The following is an 11673-nucleotide window of genomic DNA, read 5'->3' on the forward strand; positions in this document are numbered from 1 at the left end:
TTAAGATTTACTTTATTTATTTATCCGCGTCTGGTTGTTTGCACGCTCTATCTGCCAGCTGTCTTGTTGTCTTTTTAGGAGGCACTGGAAACTGAACACAGGACCTCTTGTGGTAGTCGGGCTTCCACCTTCCAGAGCTACATCTACTTCCCTCAATGCTTTTGCAATAGTAATTAAAAATCCCCATTTGAAAAAGGACAAGATACAAAGACAGACATATAGTACAAGGGAATAGAAATGAAAATTCACAAAGAAACGCTTGGATCTATGGCCAATTGACATTTGTAGGACAGTGTTAGATTTACAGCAAACTTGTGCAGGAAGTACAGAGAGTTCCCAAGTACCCTACCCCAGGGGCCTCTATCATCAACACTTACATTAATTATGTTCATTTATTACAATTGATGAATAAACATTAATAAATTATTATTAAATAAAGTCAGTACTTTATATTAAAGTTCACTCTTTGGGTGGTACAGTCTCTAGGTTTTGACAAATAATTTCTTGTATCCTCCATGACAGTATCAGACAAAATAGTTTCAATGCTGGAATATGCCCTGTGTTCTGTCTATTCATCTGTTCACCTGTTTCCCTTAATCCCTGGTAACCACTGATCTTTTTCCTGTCTCTATAGTTATGCCTCTTCCAGAATGCCAAGTAGATGGAATCACACAGTGTCCAGCTTTTTCAGACTATCTTCTTTCACTTAGAAATATGCATTTAAGATTGTGCCATATCTTTTCATGGCTTGATAGCTCAGTTCTTTTTCTTTATATGTAATAATCCCTTGTAAGTATGTATCACAGTTTATCCATTCATCTATTGAAGGACATCTTGGTTGCTTCTAACTTTTGTCAATAATGAATAATATCTCTATAAACATCAGTGTGCAGGTTTTTCTGGGGACAGTTTTCAACTCATTTGGGTAATGTTTTAATTCTAAAAATGACTTTTTACTTCCTCTCACAAAGTCATTGGTAAAATATGAAGGCCCTGCTTTATCATGAGGAGTTAGAGCTGGAGCGGTTTCTGTGGTGGAGGTGGCCAACAGACCAGGATCACTGGTGCACAGGAGACCTGTGCCCAGGAGAGCAGGACCTTCTTCTCCGTGGGGTGACCTGTACCACACAGAAGGTGGTGGGAGCACCTTGGAGTGCAGGGGCCAGCACAGTTGTGGCAGTGACTCCTGGCCATCTGTTTGACCTCCATCCACTTGTTTCAGCATCTTCTTAACTTTGTTCTCAAACTCAACATAAGTATAGCCTTTGGATAGATGGTGATTATCCTTCCCACCACAATGTCAATTATTTTAATTTTCCCACACATGCAAAATATCTCCATGATGTAATCCTTCATCACAATACTGGTAAGCCTCCCAAAGTACACTTTGGTGGGTTTAGGGGAAAGACTCTACCTTTTCCTTTCCTTTTCAACTCTTAGGTGTTTTTGGATTTGGAGCAGGAATGCTATTTATGGTCATGGATGTACCTGGTCTCAGAGAACCCAAGGAGCTGTGGGAACTGGAGAGGCAAGACATGCTGAAACTGCCTTAGTGGCTTGAGGCTTACGAGTTGCTGAAACCACTGCTCAGTCCTGTGCTGGTGCTGGAGCAAGAACTGGAGGTATAGATGAGAGAAACCTGGTGCTGCCTCTCCCATGGAAGCACTGTGACTCTTGAGGTTTATCCCTGCCACAATCCTTCACACTCCACTCCTTGGTGGTCGCATTATCTGCAGAGGACTTATCAGAGCAATCTTTACCTTTGATAGGAGAAGAAACCATCTTCCCACCTGTAACTTCTCCTGTTCTCCTCAGCTGCCAAGGATGGTGCTGCTCTACATTCCTGTCTTTTTGTTTTTCTCTTATTTTTATGGCACCCATTCCAGTGGGTATAAGATGATATCACATTATGGTGTTGATTATCATTTCCCTAATAGCTAGTAATGTTGAGCATCTTTTCATGTGCTTATTAGCCATTTATATTTCCCCTTTGGAAAAATGCCTGTGCAAGTGTTTTGCCCATTTTTTTTTTTTGCCTGAATTTATTTTTATTTTACATGCATATGAAATAGGGTCCTACCAAAAGAGAATAGGAGGAGGAAAGAAATGAGCCAAGTGTTGCAGAGGAAAAGCAGGTGCAGATCTGCTTCAAGTTTCCTCCTAATCACCAACTCTACAACCCTTTAATGCACCAGGGGTTGGAACACACTCTGAGAGGAGGGTATAATCCACATTCAGGACAAAGGGAGCCAGAACAGCTGGGAAATACCATCAGAAGTGGAATTTGAGTTGTAGGGTTTTTTTAATATATTTTGGATATAAACCATAAGAGGAAATATGGTTACCGAGTGTTTTCTGCCATTGAGTAGATTGTCTTTTCACTATCATGACAAAGTCCTTTGAGGCACAAAACTTTTTAATTTTGAAGAGGTTGCATTTCTCTACTTTTTCTTTTGTGCTTGTGCTTTGGGTGTAAAGTCTAAGTTACCATTTCTAACACAAGATCCTGAAGATGCTTCCCTACATTTCCTTCTTGGAGTTTTCTAGTTGTGTTTCTTGTATTTAGGCCTATGGTTAATTTTGAATTAATTTTTGTATATGGTGTGAAATAGGGGTCTTATTTCATTCTTTTACATTAGGATATCCAGTTCACCAGGCACATTTGATGAAAGGACTATTCTTTCCTAATTGAGTGTATTTGGCAGCATTGTAAAAAATCAATTGACCATAGATGTGAGAGTCTATTTCTGGCCTCTAAAGTTGATTCCATTGGTATATATATCTATCCTGTGACCACTGTACTTTATAATAAGCTTTGTAGTCAGGAAGTATGAGTCTTACAAATTTGTTCTTTTTCAAATTGTTTTTGGCTATTTGGGTTGTCTTGGTGTCTTAGTTTGCCAAAGGGCTGCCAATGCAAAGTACCAGAAATGTGTTGGTTTTTATACAGGAAATTTATTAGGGTAAAAGCTTACGGTTCCAAGGCCATGAAATGTCTAAGGCTCCATCAGGTGAAAGCTAGCTTCTGGTGATTCTAGCATCCTGCCACAAGCTATTTTCCACATTTAGTTTGGAAATCTACTCAGCTAAATGTCAAAGTTAATCATTCTCAGGTTCTGCCTTCCATATAACATCAGGAGTCAATTCTGTAAAATTTTCTCCAACTTCAAAACAAGTATCTCCTTCCGTATCCACTACATTTCCTTTTAAGGGTTCATCAGAAATAACTATAGGATACATATTCCTACCAACAATCTCTTCAGTGCAATCTAGTCTTTTTCTATCCAGAATCTCACAATTCCTCCAAAGAAATATCCCTTGCCCATGTATAAAATCATTCCAACATTTTTGGTAATTGCAAGCAGCACAGTCTCACTCTCCTGGTACCTATTTCTCTCTTAGTTTGTCAAGGGCCTGCCAATGCAAAGTACCAGAAAGTTGTTGGCTTATATAATGGGGTATTTATTAGAGCAAAAGCTTACAATTCCAAGGCCATAAAACATCCAAATCAAGGTACCATCAGAGATGATTTCTCATCAAAGTTGGCTACTGGTGATCCTAGTATCCTGCCACATAGCAATCAGGCAAGAGAGTAGGTCTGCTGGAATCTCTCTAATATCTCCTTCAACTCAACTGTGGCTGATCAGTCATCTCTCCCTGGGCCCCAGCTCCTTGAGCCTCTTGGGGCTTCTCTCCTTGAGCTGTGAGTGAACCTGGAGTCCTTTCTCTCACATGGTGGGAACAAAATGTTAGAACCCCCATTTCCTGTGTGTCTCTCTCTGTCTCCAAGTATATAATACCCCAAAAGAGGGCAGAGATTCAACCTGAGTCATGTTTCACTCCAAAAAGAGGTCTTACACACACAGGGATTGATTAGTTCCAAAACAATCTTCCTTGGAGATTCATCAAATTCAAAATGTCACACTTAACCTTCCAAATAAATTTGATAATTGGCATTTCTACTTCTGTAAAGTAGAAAGCTTTTAGAATTTTGTTTGGTATTGTGTTGAACCTGTAAATTATTTTGGGTAGAATTGACATCTTAATATGTGTTGCCTTCCAATCCATGAACATGGAGTATATTTCCATTTATTTAGGTCTTCTTTGACATCTTTTAGCAATGTTTTGTAGTTATGTACAAATCATTTACATCCATGGTTAAATTTATTCCTGGATATTTGATTCCTTTTGTTGCTATTTTAAATGGATTTTTTTTCGGATACCATTCTCAGATTGATCATTACCAGTGTATAAAAACACTAGTGATTTTTGCACATTGATATTGTACTCTGTCACTTTGGTGAATTTGTTTATTCATTCTACTAACTTTGTTGTGGAGTTTTCAGGACTTAATACATATAGAATCGTGTCATCTGCTGAGAGTAAATTTTTTCCCCCTTCATTTCCAACTTCTATTCCTTCTATTCCTTGTTCTTATCTGACTGTTATGGCTAAAATTTCCAGTACAATTTTGAATAAGAATGGTGACAGTGAGCATACTTTTATTGCTCCAAAAGTAGAGGGAAAACTTACATTCTTCGCCATTGAGTATTATGTTAACTGGGTTTTTCATATATGTGTTTTATCATGTTGAGGAAGAGTCCCTGTATTCCAATTTTTCTAAAGGTTTTTTTTTTTAAGATTTATTTTCTATTTATTACCCCTTCCCTCAGATGGTTCTCTCATCTGTCTACTCATTGTTTGCTTGCCTTCTCCAGGGGACCTTGGGAAACAAACACAGGACCTCCCACATGAGAGGTGAGTGCCCAATGGCCTGAATCACATCCACTCCCCACAGCTGCAGTGTCTGCTGACTTACGGCATCTGCTTATTTTGGTGTCTGCTTGTTAGGGCAGTACAGCATTTAGCTCGTTGTGGCAGGTGTGGTGTCTGCTTCTCTTCTTAGGAGGCACCAACACCTGAACCTGGGACCTCCCATGTGGTAAGCAGGTGCCCAACTGGTTGAGCCACATCTGCTTCCCTCTAAAGGGTTTTTATCAAGAAAGTTTGCTGTATTTTGTCATATGCCTCTTCTGCATCAATAGAGATGGTTATTTCCCTTCATCCCTTCCATTTGTTAATGTGGTGTATTACACTGATTATTTTCTGTATGTTTAGCCAGCATAGCTGGGATAAAATACACTTGATCATGGTGTTTAATTATTTTAGCATGCTGTTGGATTTGAATTGCAAGTTTATTGTTGAGGATTTTTGAGTCTGTATCCATAAGAAAAATTGGTCTGTAATTTTCTTTTCTTGTAGTATTTTTATTTTTTAGTTGGCTTTGATATTACTGTCATGTTGACTTCATAGAATGAGTAAGGTCTTGTACCCTTTTCTTTAATTTTTTGGAAGTATCTGAGCAGGATTGGTATTAATTATTCTTAGCATGCTTGATAGAATTCATCTTTGAATACATCTGATCCCAGGCTTTTCTTTGGAGGTTTTTGATGACTGATTCAAAGTCTTTGCTTGTAATTGGTCTGGTATGGTCTTTTATTACTTCTAGAATCAATGTAGGTTATTCTTATGTTTCTAGGAATTTGTCCATTTCCTCTAGTTTGCCTAATTTTTGGCATATAGTTGTTCATAGTATTCTTTTACGATCCTTTTTATTTCTGTGTGGTTGGTAGTCATATCTCCCATCTAATTTCTGGATTTTATTTACTTGTGTCTTCTCTCTTTTTCCTTTGTCAGTCTAGATAAGGGTTTGCCAATATTATTGATCTTTTCAAAGAAAAAATATTTGGTTGTGTTTATTTTCTCTATTGTCTATGCTCAATTTCATTTATTTCTATTCTAGTCTTTTTATAGCTTTCCTTCTGCTTACTTTGGATTATTTACAGTTTTTTCCTAATTCTTCCAGGTGTGAATTTAGGTACCTGATTTTAGCTCTTTCTTTTTTAATGTAAGCATTTAATTTCCTCCTTGGCACTGCCTTCACTGCAGGCAGAAAACTTATAGGCAGAAAACTTCTATAAGTTTTTATGTATTGTGTTCACATTGTCATTTATCTCTAGATATTTACTATTTCCCTTACACTTTCTTCCTTGAGCACTGATTGCTTGAGAATGTGTTGTTTAACTTCTATATATTCTGGGATTTACAGTACCTGGCTTCATTCCATTATGGTCAGAGAAGACTCTTGTACAAACTCAAACCCATAAAATTTATGAAGACTTGTTTTCTTTTTTTAAAAATATTTTTTATTGTGAGTTAGATCATAGATGCAGATGAATGCATAAAAACATTTCAGACTCAATATGCATCTATCCTGGGGAATGATCTTTGAGCACTTAAGAAGAATGTATACTGTTTTGGGGTGCAATATTTTGTATATACCTTTTAGGTCTAGTTCATTATCAACATTTTCAGTACTCTGTTTACTTATTGATCCTCTGGCTAGAAGTTCTATCACTTGATCATAGTGGTATATTTATGTCTCCAACTCTTTTTTCAGTGGTGTTCTTTTCTCCCTTCATATTTGCCAATGTAGGCCACATGTATTTTGGTGCAACATTGTTGTATGTATATATATATTTTTTATTTCTTCTTGGTGGATTGCCCCCTTTTATTAGAATATATTTGTCTTTTTTGTCTCATTTAAGTTTTTGATTTATCATCTATTTTGTCCAATATGTATATAGCTACCCCAGCCCTTTTTTGGTTACTCTTTTCCATCCTTGTGCCATCAATCTTTTCATTTATTTGTGTCAAAAGACTTTGTCAAATGGGTGTAAAGGCAGCTTATTCAATGGGAGAAATTATTTGGCAATCTCATATCCAAGAATGGTTTAATATTGATGATATACAAAAAGATCATACAAGTCAACAATAAAAAGACAAACTACCTGATTAAAAAATGGGCAAAAGGCTTGAAAAGACAACTGCTAAAGAAGAAATGCAAATGGCAAAGAAACACATGTAAAAATGTTCTACATCACTAGTGATTAGGGATATGCTAATCAAAAATACAATGAGATACCATTTCACACCTATTAGACTGGCTGATGTTAAAAAGTCAGAAAACTATAAATGTTGGAGAGAATGTGAAGAGATAGGAATGCTTATTCACTGTTGGTGAGAATGTAGAATGGTAAAGCCAGTGTGGAGGACTGTTGGACAGTTCCTAAGGAAGCTGAGTGTAGACTTGCCATGGGATCTAGCAATGCCATTTCCAAGTATATACCCAGAAGAACTGAAAGCAGAGACATGAACAGACATCTGCACACTAGTGTGCAGTGACATTATTCACAGTTTCCAAAAGTTGGAAACAACTCAGGCACTCATCAGCTGATATGATAAGCAAATTTTGGTATATACACATGATGGAATATTATGCAGCTGTAAGAATAAATAAAATTGGGAAAGCATGGAACAACATGGATGAACCTGGAAGATATTATGTTGAGTGAAGCAAGCCAGACACAAAAGAACAAATGCTCTACGATACCACTATCATGAACAAATATATTGTACAAACTAATGAAGTTAATTGTTAGAATATAGGTCACCAGAAAATAGAATGAGGGTAGAGAATGGAAAGCTGAGGATTAATCTGTGCAGAATTGGTAAAATGCGGTCACCCCTCGGGCTGAAATGTGGTTTGCTGGCCTGGCAGGGGAGCGGCCGCGGTAGGCCTAATTCCACTGCCCCCATAATAGGGTGGCTGGTCGGACTCACCGCCACCCCTGAAGGAAGCTCGGCATGGGCGCAGAGTGCCCTCGGGCCTCCCCTTCTCGGCAGCCATGCTTCCGCGGCCGCCCCTCCTCCCGTATGGCGCCACCCGATGCCTGTGGGGCAGCACCCTTCTTCTTCTTTCTCCCTGCGCAGGCGCAGGGCAGAAAATTCCAGTCTGCCCTTTTCCCCTCCCCCGACAGCAGCAACAGCCAGGTGTGGGCGGAAAAATCCAGCCCGCCCTTTTCCCTTCCCCCGACAGCAGCAACAGCCAGGCGTGGGCGGGAAACTCAAGTCTGCCCTCCACCCCAGCAACAGCAGCCACCAATCCCTAAACCCTGCCCCTTCCCCCAGCAACAGCGACAGCCAATCCCTAACCACCACCCCTCCCCCGTCCAGTACCACCCACTGACCTTTCGCCGGCAACCAATCAGAACAGGGCGTGGCTTCGACCAATCAGCCTTACCCAGCCCCTATAAAACTGTTGCCTCTCCCTCAGTAAAGTGGACTTGCGTGTTTACCTTGTCTCCGCGGTAGTTCTTCTGCCGTGCGCCCTCCAGTCCTGAGAGCCCCCTACAAGGGCCTGGCCTCCCTTGTCCCCAGTTCGTCGCCTGCTTCTCCGGGTGACCCCTTCATCGCCTGCTTCTCCGGGTGACCCCTTCGTCGCCGGCTTCTCCGGGCGACCCCTTCGTCGCCGGCTTTGCCGGGCGACCCCTTCGTCGCCAGCTTCGCCGGGCGACCCCGTCAGCCGAACCGCGCAACCCCTTGTGAGACCGATCCCTCGTCTGCTGCCGGACCGACCCCTCGTCCCAAGTGGGACCGACCCCTCGTCCCAAGCGGGACCGACCCCTCGTCCAGAGCTGGACCGACCCCTCGTCCGCAGCCAGACCCCACCTCTACCGACCGAGCAAGCCGCCGCAGTTGGCGCCCAACGTGGGGCAAAGCAACCCCACCACAGCACAACGTGGGGCAAAGCAACCCCACCACAGCACAACGTGGGGCAAGGTAACTCCACCACAGCCTCACTCTATAACCTGGCGGCCCCCCCCCTCTCTTCTCACTGTGGGACTTCTCTCGTGCAACATTGCTGCTACCTGAACCTTGGTGACCTCATACGATCCACGGCGGTCTGGGAGAATCGCTGGATGGCTTTCTCCTTCCATGTCGGGGGCTTATACCGACCCGCTATGATTAAGAGGAGCCTTGGATTTCTCGGGAGCGCGCGCTTGCACGTCTGAAGTAACCCTACCATAGCCCTACGCTCTCCTCTCTTCTCACCCCTATCTTTTCGCTCTGCATTGCTGCTCCTGAACCTTGGCGACCTCATATGATCCACGGCGGTCTGGGAGAATCGCTGGATGGCTTTCTCCTTCCATGTCGGGGGCTTATACCGACCCGCTATGATTAAGAGGCGCCAATAAAACTCTCAGGAGCACGTGCCTGAGCACCTCCACCCCTGCCCTCACCTCTGCCTCCTCCCCTTCACGCTTGCTCCCCTTTGCCTTGCTCCACTGCTCGTCGTCCCGCCCTCCCCTCGTCGGGGCCTTCTCTTGGCCCGCGACCACCGTCGGAGCCCCACCGGCTCCGACCCCTCGTCTCACCGCGCACCTCGGCTCCCATCGCCGTGCTCTCAAGGATGCCGCTCAGCCAATCTGGGTCCCCGGGAGATACGTCAAACCCGCCACCTCAGCAGCGGATGTCCCGCAGGGCACGGCGCCAGATGCGAGTGATCCAGCACCAACTGAGCCAGCTCACCCTCCACCCCGAGAGGCAACCATCCAACCCTGAAGTCCGTTCACTGCTCGCACTCTACCGTCAGTGCAGACGCCGCAACCCTCGCCATGCTGCCGAGCCAATTAACATAGTCTCTCTCCTTCTCCTTATGCTCTCCCTCGCCACCTCTGGCCAAGCTAACCCCTCTCACCAGCCCTGCTAAACGGCCCGCAACCCGCTTTCCCCGGCCCGCAGCTTGCGGAGCTTCCTCCTGTCTCGACCTCACTCCTCTTCTCAGCCATCCAAAGCGTCCTTTCTCATCCCCCGCCCCCCTCCTTTTTTCGCTTGAACCCCTACTGCGTTGCAGATTGGGCCGCCCCATGTTGGCCCGCCCCATTAACATCGGCCTCTCTCGCACCCGTGAAGACTTTGGCCTTCTTATTGTCCTCGCCTACGTCTCCACCACTCCCGACGCTGCCGCCACCACCGTCGCTGGTGCCCTGACGCAACTTGTCCTCACCATTGCGATCCTCCAGACCATCACATAGTCTACCTCTGCCGCTCTTCGCCACCAAGAAGAGATCAACCACCTGTAACGCGCTATCATCCTGGACTTTTAACAGCACATGGACCTTATAGCCACCGAGATAAATGAGAATTGGACATTGGCCACCCTTGCTTGCAACGGCAAGATACTGCCCCCCAAATTGTACATTTGTATCCCCGTCATACTCACCTCCCTCTTCAGCCCCGCTTCCCTCATTGCTCTTGGGCCTCAGCTACTTGTTGCTGCTGCCATCCTGGCCCTTATTTGAAAAGAAGGGGGAAATGCGGTCACCCCTCAGGCTGAAATGTGGTTTGCTGGCCTGGCAGGGGAGCGGCCGTGGTAGGCCTAATTCCACTGCCCCCATAATAGGGTGGCTGGTCGGACTCACCGCCACCCCTGAAGGAAGCTCGGCATGGGCGCAGAGTGCCCTCGGGCCTCCCCTTCTCGGCAGCCATGCTTCCGCGGCCGCCCCTCCTCCCGGATGGCGCCACCCGATGCCTGTGGGGCAGCACCCTTCTTCTTCTTTCTCCCTGCGCAGGCGCAGGGCAGAAAATTCCAGTCTGCCCTTTTCCCCTCCCCCGACAGCAGCAACAGCCAGGTGTGGGCGGAAAAATCCAGCCCGCCCTTTTCCCTTCCCCCGACAGCAGCAACAGCCAGGCGTGGGCGGGAAACTCAAGTCTGCCCTCCACCCCAGCAACAGCAGCCACCAATCCCTAAACCCTGCCCCTTCCCCCAGCAACAGCGACAGCCAATCCCTAACCACCACCCCTCCCCCGTCCAGTACCACCCACTGACCTTTCGCCGGCAACCAATCAGAACAGGGCGTGGCTTCGACCAATCAGCCTTACCCAGCCCCTATAAAACTGTTGCCTCTCCCTCAGTAAAGTGGACTTGCGTGTTTACCTTGTCTCCGCGGTAGTTCTTCTGCCGTGCGCCCTCCAGTCCTGAGAGCCCCCGACAAGGGCCTGGCCTCCCTTGTCCCCAGTTCGTCGCCTGCTTCTCCGGGCGACCCCTTCGTCGCCTGCTTCTCCGGGCGACCCCTTCATCGCCGGCTTCGCCGGGCGACCCCTTCGTCGCCGGCTTCGCCGGGCGACCCCATCAGCCGAACCACGCAACCCCTTGTGAGACCGATCCCTCGTCTGCTGCCGGACCGACCCCTCGTCCCAAGTGGGACTGACCCCTCGTCCCAAGCGGGACCGACCCCTCGTCCAGAGCTGGACCGACCCCTCGTCCGCAGCCAGACCCCACCTCTACCGACCGAGCAAGCCGCCGCAGTAAAAAGATTGTAAATCTTTGGAAATGGATAGAAATGGTGAAAGCTTATCATGGTGTTTGTAGCTAGCAGGGCTATTATATGACAGTGGTGGAAAGGAAAGGTCTAAGGTTAAGTATATTACTAGAAGGAAAGCTAAACTGTAAAACTGGCACTGTATAAGATAGTAAAACTTCATGTAAAACATTAATATGGTTGATATTGCATATATAATATTGTTCAAAACATAAATACAAATATGCTTGAGAGAAGGAAAAGAATAGCAGCTATTTACTGCAAGGGAAGCATAGATTGAGAGGTGAGGTTTTTTATTATTATTATTGTTATCATTGGAATAAGATACTCTAAAAATGATTTAAGTTTTGAATGCACAAATATGTGATTACACTGACTACCACTGATTATTCGCTTTGGATGGATTTTTGTTTTATTAATAGTTATCAAGGAAATTGATTTGTCAAAA

The 11673-nt window shown here is 44.8% G+C and overlaps 1 pseudogene; it reads right to left on the reverse strand.

The window, feature by feature from the left end:
* Window positions 1-1001: 1001 nt before the first annotated feature.
* Window positions 1002-1782, reverse strand: LOC111764612 (RNA-binding protein with serine-rich domain 1-like; annotated as a pseudogene).
* Between the last annotated feature and the right edge of the window lie 9891 nt (window positions 1783-11673).

This window comes from Dasypus novemcinctus (genome assembly GCF_030445035.2).
Source record: "Dasypus novemcinctus isolate mDasNov1 chromosome 11 unlocalized genomic scaffold, mDasNov1.1.hap2 SUPER_11_unloc_2, whole genome shotgun sequence".
Lineage (NCBI taxonomy): Eukaryota > Metazoa > Chordata > Mammalia > Cingulata > Dasypodidae > Dasypus > Dasypus novemcinctus.